At 36.8% G+C, this 12,601-nt stretch overlaps 1 pseudogene; it reads right to left on the reverse strand.

The window, feature by feature from the left end:
- Positions 1 to 11,507: 11,507 nt before the first annotated feature.
- LOC148727073 (uncharacterized) overlaps positions 11,508 to 12,601 on the reverse strand; it is a 1,189-nt pseudogene continuing 95 nt past the window's right edge.

A 12,601-nucleotide genomic window follows, 5' to 3' on the forward strand; every position in this document is an offset into this window, starting at 1 on the left:
ATGGCCTGTTTTCTAATGCTTATGATGAGTGAAATGTGTCATTAGAATGCACAAACTTCTCTTCTGCTCATTATCAATGGTAATCACAACAACGGTATATCAAAGTCTGAGGACTATGTTATCAGTTGAAAGAGTTGGCTTTGAAAATAAACAAATGATGGGAAAATGTGCAAAAAATATTATTAACCAGCTAAGTTAGGAGGGCATTACTGAAATTAATGAATCATTGCTATGGTAACATCATATGATTTTTTTTTGCTTTGAAAGAAGTAAAGCCAAGAAAAGACATAATTAATGATGGTTTTGTTTGAAATAACTAACATGGATAGTTGATTGCACCGCAATCCTTAGATATCATTCGTAAAAACAACAATGTATTTGAATAAAAATGGTTATAAATAGTTTGAAAATTAGTTTGAAATTGGAAAAATATAGAGTGAACAACATACAAAGAGAGACAACTAATAGGACTTCTTAGGTAAAACAAGTGGAATTTCCCACTTCTCCCATGAAAAAAATAATTCCTTTTTATCAATACTTAAAACCAATGATTGCATCAAGTGTTGGGAAAACATTAACACTACTTGGCAGTTTTCAGGTGCCACTGGTTACAAAAACCATTTTGTTTCAAATTATTCAAAAATTAATGTGAATTTAGTTTTAAAAATATATAATTCTGACAACTTGCATAGAATACAGCTAACAGAACTTGACATTTTTGTCATTGAATACAACTGTTACTTCAACAGTAAGAAGCAGTTCAGTGATATCATCATCACTAAGATCTGCAAATATATTTAGGGAAGCCGTATCTCTCCCAGTGATGGTATAGGAATACTGGCCATTATGTTACTGCTAGATTTGGTCTTCAGTTGCATTAGGCCACACTCAGAATATTTGAGGATTTTCTTGTCACTACATCTATACCTTTTGAGTGGCACTTGTTGTGGGTTCAACAAGATTAAACTTAGTTAATTCCTTCTGGTGGGAATTGCAGCTTCAATCGTTGTTTTTTTCTAATACAACATCTTCTCAATCTATCCTTAATCTGCCAGCCTCATTTATTGTGCTGTTTTTCATTAAAGTTGAATATTTTGCGCCATTAAACTCTTTAATGGCAACATTTGATATTTTGTAATATTGCCCTGATTTCATTTTACTTGTGTCCTGTTTCCACAAGACCAGTTGTAGAGAATTCCATTGTTATCTGTAAACAGGACTTCTTCTTTCTTCAAAGTTTTTCTGCAAACATTCACGGCTTCTGCAGCACCATCAAAATAAAATACGATCAGTGAATTGGTGATCAGGGTATTGTTTTCTCTACCTTGAATTTCCTCTACTGAGCTGTCTGTTGCTTCCATGGTTTATTTGTTTATTTGCTGAAGGTCAAAATCTGTCTCACTTCCATGGGTATCTTGAATTTTTTCTTTTGTTGAGAATCAATTCTTCCTTTTTGCTGTCTTATGGTTTTTCTTTAGTTGGAACTTCTGTATTTTAACAGGTGATGAAGACTTGAATTTAGCGAAAAATATTGATTCATGTTTGGGCTGGTCTTTAAAGGCGACAGGTTAGTAAATAACCAACCATGCCTTGTTCTGAAATAAAAGGACTAAATTATTGAATTTGAGTTGTTACTGATTAGATCAAAAGCATTGAATACTGGTATACTTCGAATTATGGCATACAATAAAACAGAAGCCAAGGGATGAAATGTATAAGAGTCATAGACCCCACATTAGGGCAGATCCCACCAGTGGTACTTGAATGAAAATAATGATGCAAATTAAAATATGGTAGAAATAGAAATAAGAATTTAATATTAAACAATATGAATACACTAAGAGAATGAACTAATCTGTGAACTAAGACTTTAAAGAATTTACACTTGTTACCTCACAGATGGAAAGGGCAGTTAAGAACATTTGTTCTTGCTTGTCTCATCTTTAGAGTTTTTTTTATTGTGTCTAAATGAATAGTGGTTAATAATAGTAGATAATACTGTGTCAATTTTTTCAGTGGATTGATATAGCACAATTTGTAAGAGGTTATGGTGGATTCCTACAGGAAATTCAGGAAATTGTGTAACACAACTTGAATTTCCTGTAGGAATCCACCATAACCTCTTACAAATTGTGCTATATCAATCCACTGAAAAAATTGACACAGTATTAATTGTAATAACTTTTCTTAATTATGTTTGAATTCAACCACACCAATTTAGGCTAATGTACAAACTCTTTGATGAAAAGTGTGGGTTAATTAATTTCTCAATAATTTTATTGTTCAGTGTTTTATCTTGTTGACTATTAAGCAAAAGGTAAAAATGAAATATAACTTGCCACTTGAATTATTCATACGTGGGTCACCTGAAAGGGAATTATTTAGAGAGAATTAATTGTTATTACGTTTGAGGACACATAAATGCAGTTATTTTTGTTCTTTAAAAAGGTTCTTTGTCATTTGAAAAAGTTGATTCAATCTTTGTTCCAACTGTTGTCTGCATTTCAAAGTATTTGATTTTTTTATACTTTTAAGTCTATCAAAAGTCATTGGCTCTACTACAAGTGAGGACCACCATTTAACTCTACTTAAACCTACATATGTGATTCCCAATGTTTGTTCAGACTTTTCAATATCCTTAATGCAGTGGTTTTATTAAGGTCACCTTCTCTCACTTTCCTGTTTTGGCTAAGTTATGTTTTCTTTTCTGTAAAGAAAGTGTTTTTATAATTTTTGCAAAATGACTTAATAATACGACAGGAAATCTCAATGCAGCACTGAGCACTGAATCTGTTTTTCTGGATTAGCTTTGCAAAATTTCATGTTATTGTTTTGCATCAATGGGGCTAGAAAATACTGGAAGACAAGTTTGCTCATCGTAATTTTTTTCTGGAGTTTGCAGCTTCTTGTTACCGACTCCACAGATGTTGTGGCCGTCATCAGTGCTAAAGGGATGTAGTCTGCACAGTGTTAGATCAAGTGCTTGATCCTTCTCTGCTGGAGAAGATGTACATGCCACAATTGCAGTAAAGGCTGTATTAGCAATAAGTTGGGCAGTTACTATTGCCTGAACTGTATCTGGTCCATGAGTCTCCCTGGTGCTGCAGTGAACAACAGTTAGTGTGTCTATGCGGTTGAGAATTTTTCCAAAGGTTCCTTGGATCTTTTCAGCTTTGTCCTTCATGGTAGGCTGTTTGGTGCTGGGTAATGAAGTTTGTGTTGCCTGAATGACATTCAACAGACTAAGGGAAACAGCTCTCTTGTGCATTAGTATGGAAGAGTGGACAGGTGTAGGTTGGATTACCAGAGGACTGCAAACTGGGCTTATGTTCACTGAGCTGGCTGGAAATGAGTGGAGAAATGGCGATGATGGATTTTGAAGATAGGCATACATAAACTGGTGAAGATGACAGTGCATGAATTAGGAATAACACTGACATTGGAAAGTACAGACAAAGGTATAGTCATGTAATGCCTATACTGAATGTCCTGAGCCAGGCCTGACCGGGTGATTCTTGAGCTGGTTGGATAATCAGCAACTTGTATTTCGTTAAGTCAGTGGCCAGTGGTGGGGATGGGATGTACACATCACCATTTGAAAGATGGTAAAGGCCTCTGTCCAGGTAAGGATCGATGTCTCCATCTTTGACCAGCGGCCACTTTTTTGAGACCAGAAGCTTGCCTTCTAGAAATGTGTGGGGCTCTTGATCGACTGCTTGCAGACAATAAGTCAGCCAGTTCAAGAAATCCACCATCCGTAATGTTTTTTAACCAATTTTGCCGAAATAGGTGCATGACTTGGGCTAATTACCACAAAAGCTTTTCTGCCTAACGAGGCCAAACTTTCACTTCCCAAAGGTCATGCAGCTAGAAACGTGTGATGCTATAACTGTGGCCACAATTGAGAGAAATCAGGACAGATAGAATTATATAGCTAGCAATATACCCTGTGCTTCTGTCATGTTGTGTATTGTAAATTGTGAAATGTTCATTGAGTTTGGAAGAGAGCTATTTATGCGAGGTCAGCATAGCTCATTACTGGGCGAATAATGGCATTAAAGAACAACAATCGCTGTCTAAGTGACAGAAAGGCTATGATTTTACTCAAAACACCTATGTGTGAGGCAAGCTTATTGCAAAGATTTTCAACATGACCATCAAATGAGAATGAACTATCAATTGTTAAACCTAAACGTGTTGCGCTTTTTACATTTACGAGCGTATTGTTCTCAACTGTGACAACAAGCTCATCACTGGAAAGTGCCAGGGGCTTTCCAGTGATTAAGATTTTGGACGTTGACTTGTTGATTGGGAGTTTATTTGAGTTGGCCCAGTGATGTATTTCATTTGCAGAGGTATGTATTAAGAGAAAGTTTAAATTCAGGTAAATTATTAAAGTGAGCAGATGCTGTAAGGGTAGTATCGTCAGTGTAGAGGACTACTTGTGAACTGACATGCAGTAGTGTCAATGGTGTCATCTTGGGTAACAATTTCTCTGTTTCCTTTGAAAGTTGTGAGCTTGCTATCATTTGGTGTCATTGCTGCCTTTATTTCAAAAGTTGGATCTAACCGCCTCCCGGTTAGCTCAATGGATAGAGCGCTGGACTGTTGTGCGGGAGGTCGAGGGTTCGAGCCCCGGCCGGACCAACACTCAGGGTCTTAAAATAATTGAGAAGAATTTGCTACCTTTCTATAACATCAAGAAATGGTTAGATATTCTAGTCTTCTCGGATAGGGACGAATAAATGGAGGTCCCGTCTCCTGCAGGGTTGGGGTAGGAGACGTTAATTTCCCACACACGAGATTACTGTGTGATGGATGTCCTCCCCTGGGGTGGGATGGGTGGGATATAGGGCGCACTTAATTTGGAGCCTCGCTCTGTTGTGCGACCCTCACCACACTCTGGTGAAAGTGATTAAATAAACGCTATTAAAGTAAGAACTGTTATTAAGAAAAAGGAAGCCCAGAGGTTAACCTATGTTAAGGATCTCCTAAATAAAGAAGAAACTATTAGAAATATAGCAATAAAAAATAAAAAAAGTACATTAATATAAATGCAACTTCATGAAAAAATATATAAAAATCACAGAAATACCATTAAAAAGTTATAGAATGTCCATTCAGCAAATATTTATTTAATTCCTCAATTTTAGTTTAAACTTGTTTGTATTTGGACTATCATGGCATTAGATTACATTACTTGGACCAGATCAAATCTCACCTAAAGATCTTAAACTGGCACAGGGATCTCTTAACCAAGGCTTGTTTGAGGTCTTTAAAAATAGCAAGGATTGTTGTAAGTTCCCCCAGCAGTGGAAAGAATCTTCAGTTATACTTATATTTAAAAAAGGGAATAGACTGGACCCTAACAATTTTCGACCAATATCTTTGCCTAAGTGCTCCAGGGAAACTACTTGAGAGGGTAGTATACAAGTCTTTAGATGATCATATCACCATATTTCTGTGAAACTATCGCGTGATTGTCTGGGTGAGTGTAGTCCTGAGAAGGACTGTTGTCGATGGTAGTGACTGATGTTTCGACAACCTCTGCAGAAGTCATCATCAGAGTCAAGTGAATAGTTGTCAGTCTGTAAGACTCAAGTGGTGCAAGTCGGTCGTGATTGGTCTGTTTTGATCCGTCAGTAAAGTTAGTTGTCCTGTTTGGTTCATTTGTAATGCTAATGTCATGAATGAGTCGTTTGTATGGAGCTGGTAGTAGTTGACACCTGTTTTGGGGAGTCTGTTCTAAGTTGGTAAACCAGCTTGTCAGTTGTTGAAAGTAGTTAGTGCTGTAGGTTAGGCACTGTGCAGAGTCCCATTCATTATTGTGGTTCATAAGTCGATGATGTTCAGCAATGTGATTGTTGCCATTACCTTCCTTTGTCACCCGTCTGTGTTCAGACACTCTTGTTGGAAGGTTTCTGCCAGTCTCTCCAATGTAGGAGGCTTGACAGTCAGAGCAATTGGTCTTATAGATTGCCCCTGCCTGTTCCTCAGTTTGCCCTTGTCTTTAACCTTGGTTAGTAACTGACAGAGCGTGGTGATGGGTTTGTGGGCGACATAGATACGAAGGGTTGTAAGATGCGCAAGATGTTCTCAGACATGCCTTTTATTTACAGTATGGTTGTTGTAGTCCTAGGAGTTGTGATGTCATTTGCTTCGGTAGTAGTAGTAGGTTTGTGAGTGTTTCGTTGGAGGACGGTCTTCCTTGTAGTTGTTCTTTGGAAAAACACGGTAAAGGTAATTGTTCTTGTCGGATAAGCTGTCTGTCGTGTTGCATACAAGTTGCACATGTTGTATTAGAGTTCTGATAATTGTGGCTTTGTGTGATGTAGGGTTGTAGGATGACTCTTCTAGTAATCTGTTGGTGTGTTGGTTTCCTGTAAACTGTCATCCGTAGATAGTTGTCTTCATGGCTTACCAGACAGTCTAGAAGAGGAAGTTTGCCATTTTCTTGGACTTCTCTTGGTAAATTGTATGTCAGTGTCTTGTCCGTTAAGGTGGTGGTGGAATGCGCCAATTTCATTGTGTCATACAGCGGTGAATGTGTTGTCAACATGTGTGACTAAAGCGGTATCGTTTGTGGGCAAGTCAAAAGGGCCCTTCGACTTGCCCACTAACTATACCACTTTGGTTATGCTACGTTGACAACACATCTACTGCCATATGACACACAAAATCGATACATTCCACCACCACTTTAACGGACAAAACACTGACATACAGTTTACCAGAGATGTTGAAGAGAATGGCAAACTTCCTATTCTAGACTGTCTGGTAAGCCACGATGACAATTCACTACAGACGACAGTTTACAGGAAACCAACACACACCAACAGATTACTACACAGGAAAAAATTTAAGATTCCAATGTTGGGAAATACTGTGTTTTTTTTGTTGGTATATGTTTGGTTTATCTTTGGAATAAGTAAATGACATACCAATGTTGGTAGAGGTGTTATATATCCCAACATTGGCAAAACAAAAATAAGATGCCAATATTGGTAAAGAGGGATCCAACATGGTTAAACAAGATGACAATTATACCAATATTGGTAAAGAGGAAACCAACATTGGTAGAAAAATATGCCAATATTGGTATAGATGAAACCAATGTTGGTAAAAGGAAAATAATTTTCCAATAATGGAATGGAGGAATCCAACATTGGTAAACAGAAAATAACTTACTAATATTGGTGTGGAGCAATGCATTGTTGGTAAAACAAAAATTATATGCCAATATTGGCATAGAGGGATCCAACTTTGGAACAGAAACAAAATAATATGCCAACATTGGTAAAAGTAATTTTTTATTATGTACCAACAATGGAAAATTACTAGTTAATAAGATGGGAAGCAAGGTTTAGTTTCCAACATTGAGAAAATAATATCCTTGATATCTGTGGAAACCATTTTTTTAAAATCAGTGATAAAAGTGAGTTACATGCATATGTATAGCAGTGTGGCACTTATACATTAAAATAAACAATTCCAACATTTTGGAAATAATTATGTTGGTAACTAATAACATGCATTGCACGTAAAAATACACACATTTAAACAAAATGTAATTAAAAAAAACACATCTTCCAAGTCTATAAGCTTCAAATTTTAAGCCCTTTAAGGAGGATTTCTCTTACCAACTGATTTAAACCAAGTACAATATTACTTCCCCTTCAGCAAGATAACTGGGCTATCTTCCTTGCTTTTAACACAACATTGGATTTTGACAACAAGTCATTTGTCAATTTAACTGGAACAAGGTATTTAAGTATAAGGGCCGACTTCAAAACGATCAGAATAGGTTGAAAAAGAAGAGTCAGTGGCTATTGAATCTGTGTCTCCATTATCATCATACTCCTCTAGGTCTGGATAATTGATCTTTCTTTTTGCACTCAATATCTCTCTTAAGATTCAAGAAGTTAACCTCAACACCTTCCACAGGACTTCTGACCTCAATGTAGCCTTGACTGATAAGTGCTTTTGCTATTTTTACATATAATTGATATTTTCCCACTGAACGATATTTGACATTTAATTTCTTGGCTAGAGGATAAAGATGCTTTACAACTGTAACATCTTGAATTGAATTAACTCCAAGAAAAGTTAGAACTACAATAGCAGCACTTTTTGTGGTGATATCATCCAGGCTCAAACTTGCTTTGTAGCTGCTTACTTTGTCAGCAGGGCCAAAATCTAGTTCATCTATAAAAGGAAGAAAAAACAAAGGCATGTTACTGGACTATGTAATACATTTAATTACCATACGTTTTTGAACTTTATTAATGCATATTTATTCAGGAGACAATTCTCACAAAATATCATACTTAAGGGATTACATGTACCTTACTCTGCTGTATTACATGTAGACTGTCCTCCCCTAGGGTGGGATGGGTGGGTTTACTGGGCCCGCAGTAATTGGCGCAAGCTGTTGCGGTGTCCCTGCCTGTCGGCGAATCAAATAAACTAATACTGAAAATAGAGGCAATTTAGCACAAAATCGTTGCTCAGGCTTTTGTAAATGGTGAACCATCGATAACAGTTCTCATAGCTAAGTCAAAAGCCACATAATTTTGGAAATGCTTTGGAAGCTTAAGCTCGAGAAGAAACGTTGATGAGAAAATACTGTAACCACTATAACACGATACTGATATGCGATGCGGCAAAGTGGACACTAAAACTTCAGATGTGCCTGTGACAAATTTAAGAGGCTTCTTCAAATCATCTACAGACAAGAGTTGTTATGAAAGTCTTTAGCATTTGGTATACATGGTTATCACTTTCATCTTCGTCAGATGAATCTTGAAAATGCAGGCAACTGATTACAAAATCATTGGTAAGTCCACCCTGATGTACAAACAACTCTTCAAATAATCCTGGATTATGTTCCATCTTTACCTAAATGCCTAGGGTGGAGAGACCTTTTGTGAACTGATAAAGGGTACACTTTCTTTTTACAAGAATATCATGAACCATTTAGCGACTGCAGTACATCTAGCTTATTGCTGGGCAGCAAATGTGAAGGAAATTCATGGTAAGTTGGAAGATACTCCAAAATCCAACAAAGTATGATAAACACTCGAACTAGTACTGGGATGTATGTTTAGATCTGCCGATAGCCAAAGGTGGTAAGAATACGTGAAAATTATTTGAGGAACAAATTCTCTTTTGTTCTGATTTACATTAATGTAAATATTACATACTTAGGATGACTTACAGTAACAACTCTGGTGTCCCCAGCCTCACACATCAGTTGCACAAACTCTTATTCAAATGCAGTTGCTGTTAGCTCCCTGTCAGGTGCATCTGATATCTACAAGAAAAGGAGAAAAGAATTTATGCGGTCATCCTTAAAAAGTAAATTCTTAGGGTTGCTGAAAGGACAGGCAACTTTTATGCAGCAAAACATGGAACTATTGCATAATTTATAAAAAGTCTACACGGAGTACTGTAGTGTAAAAATAACACTGTAGATTCAAAATCGTTGAGTGTGAGAAAAATCGTAAGCAATATTGCAGACACATTTTGCCATATTTTGCCAGGTTTTTTTCCCAAAAAGTTCAATTTATGTGCATCGAACAATACAATTGTACCAAACTTGTGGGTGCACTCTATTCTCAATCATCAAATCCTATTTTTATGGTTTTTCATCGACATTCACCACATCGCAACTTCAAACACTTTCTCCCGTAAAGCTATCACTATAATCGTCGAGTCTCCTGTTTCAATTTTTACCTTCCCACAAATGCCTAAGTTTCATGTCACACATGATTTTGTATTATGGAATATGTGGTGTTTCAAAAAATATAAAAGCACGATGTCTGTGATTCACAACAATCGTTTAATTAGCGGTTAGAAGTTGTGGACGCCACGATGGTATTCCTTTTGAATCTTCCCATAGTTATAGCAAACATATCTCTTTCCCACTAGTAGGTTTCTCTCTAGAATAACATTGAACGAAATAACATGAAAAACACAATAAAGAAATCAAACAAGCTTCAATTGATCATTGTCCATGAAGACTATGACTACTGACTAGATTCAAAGTCCAGTGGGAACAAACGTTTCTACATACAGATAGAAAGAGGGGAGCTCGTTTTTCTCTTCCAGTTTTTCTTCCATAGAGCACATAAACGTATTGGCCAATAATGGCCCTACCATCACGAATAAGAACTGACAAGGGGGGAGAAAATGTTTGCACTGTCAAGTACATGCTTACTCATCCACTTCATGGACCAGACAGAGGCTCTGCTATTACAGGAAGAAGCATTCACAATCAAAGGATTGAACGATTGTGGGTTGATGTATACAATGGGGTGCTTTCTTATTATTACAACCTCTTTACTAGATTGGAGGAATGCCAAACATTAGATCCTGATGACGAGTTAGACATTTGGAGTCTACACTTAGCTTTTCTTCCAAAAATAAATGCTTCGCTGAAATGTTGGAAAGAAGGATGGATAAGGCACCCTTTGCGGACCGAGCACAATAGAAGTCCTTTGCAGTTATGGGTTCAAGGAATCAATAGAAATCATGGCTAAGTTCCCCAAGAGGATGATGTTCAGAGCATTGATCAGTATGGAATAGACTGGGATGGTCCTGTTGGTGATGAGAGCATGGACAGTTCAAGGGTAGAAGTACCAGAAACAGGATTCAACCTAAGTGATAATCAGCTTCTTGAATTACAGAATAGAATTGACTAACTGGCAAGTTCATACGAAGATGGTATACAACTATATGTTTCAATTAGAAATGCATTGAATGAGATTTGTAATCACTGAATTGTATCACTCAGTATATACAATAAATCCTCCATTAAGCCCCCATCTCATATAAATCTGGCTACTTGGAGCAAGACATTTATTAAGTCAACAAAGAGGGACATGCTCAGGTCAATTGCAGGCTTTAAGTTACATGTAGGGCTCTTGGGGAGAGTATGTAGTAGGGAGTCTCTCTCACCTTGTCTCAGCCACTGTTCTTTTTTTTTATCTCGATCTAAAGATGGCCAGGCAAAATATGCTGTTGAACTTTCATATTTTTATTAACATATACATTTACTTTGATTAACATTTTTTCAATCAGCAAAACTATAACGACTACACTGTAGCTTCTCATAAGTTAACTGAAATTGCCATGTGATACTCAACTTCAAATAATTTGGGATCAACAATGAATTGTTTTAAATTAATAATCCAAAACTCGAAATAAAGAATACCCTATTGTTATTTTGAGCTGTGATAAAATTACAATTCATTCAGAGCTTGAAATTTGAATAAAGTGGATTACTTGTTCAAATAATTCACTAACAACGAATAATGAAATGATTGTGAAAACAGTGAACTCAATAATCGGCTCTTGGAGTACACTTGAGGCGATTTGACTGTAAAGAAACATCAACAGTGTAAAAGCTAATTTTATAATACAGCTCGATCTAACAACAACCTCAAAATGTTGATATTGTAAACTTCAATAAATACGAAATTGATACAACAATAGTAAAGGTTCCATTACCAACAACTCAGACAATAACTATCTCCCACACATGTGAGTTCAATATTTCCATGAACTCTTGTCGCAGTTCACAGAAGCTGCTATAAGTACTGGGCATTTCCAGAGTAAAACTACATGTGTGGGCAACTGGCCGACGTTGTAACCCCTCTTGATTTGTAAATGAGATTGTTATGATATCTGTTACCAAAACATCAGAAGCTGTAGTGTATCTCAGGAAAGTGGCTAGTTTTGCTTCATCTAAACCTCTAACAAACCTCTTTAAGTGACCCAAAGTCTCTGATTCAGCTGCTGTTACTGGGGCAGCTGTGAAAAGTGAAACTACCTTTGAATTTGTAGGTATGATTGAATCCTACAACGCCAAAAGGAAGATACATCCATGAAATAAATCTTCAAAGAGGAAACTATTTCCTTCCAGCAATCTGCTGCATATTGCGGTTTCATGATAATCTCTTTGTGAGCGATCTCTGTAACCACTTCTCTGATATTGTCGTTTGTGACTCGTCTCTTACAGTCAAATGTGGAAAGAAATTCAAGTAGCTCATCATCATCGGGCTGAATACTCTGGCTTAAACATTTACCTATAACATTAGCCTCAGACCTTGATACATAATTCTGAAATGAACTCATTAACATCACATCAGTCACACTCTCTTCTCCAAAAAGACAAGCAACTAAAAAGGACTTACTAATCTTCACAGGGAAATATTGACAATCTTTATATCCCTTAACTATGATTCTAGCAACTGCTTCAAACTTGTTTCTGTTGAAGTCATGACGGATATATGGGACTCTTTCAATTTCACCTAGCGTATGAGATTCATAACAATCTTTCCAAAAGAGGGAAAATATTTCCCGTAATGGTCCAGTCCCTGCCCCAGATTCTTCATTACCTTGCTGATTAATAATAATTACAGATAAAGTGCATTTTAAGATCGACTCATCAGAAAATATATCTAGCATATCTTGCCTGACTAACGATCTATGAACCCATATTATTTTAATAGATTGTTCCGTTACAGGCACTCCTGTGTTGCCTGTGCCAATCATCAGAGTGTCTACATCTCCATCAACCATCACGACATCTTCCACC

This window comes from Stylophora pistillata, chromosome 7 (assembly GCF_964205215.1).
Source record: "Stylophora pistillata chromosome 7, jaStyPist1.2, whole genome shotgun sequence".
Lineage (NCBI taxonomy): Eukaryota > Metazoa > Cnidaria > Anthozoa > Scleractinia > Pocilloporidae > Stylophora > Stylophora pistillata.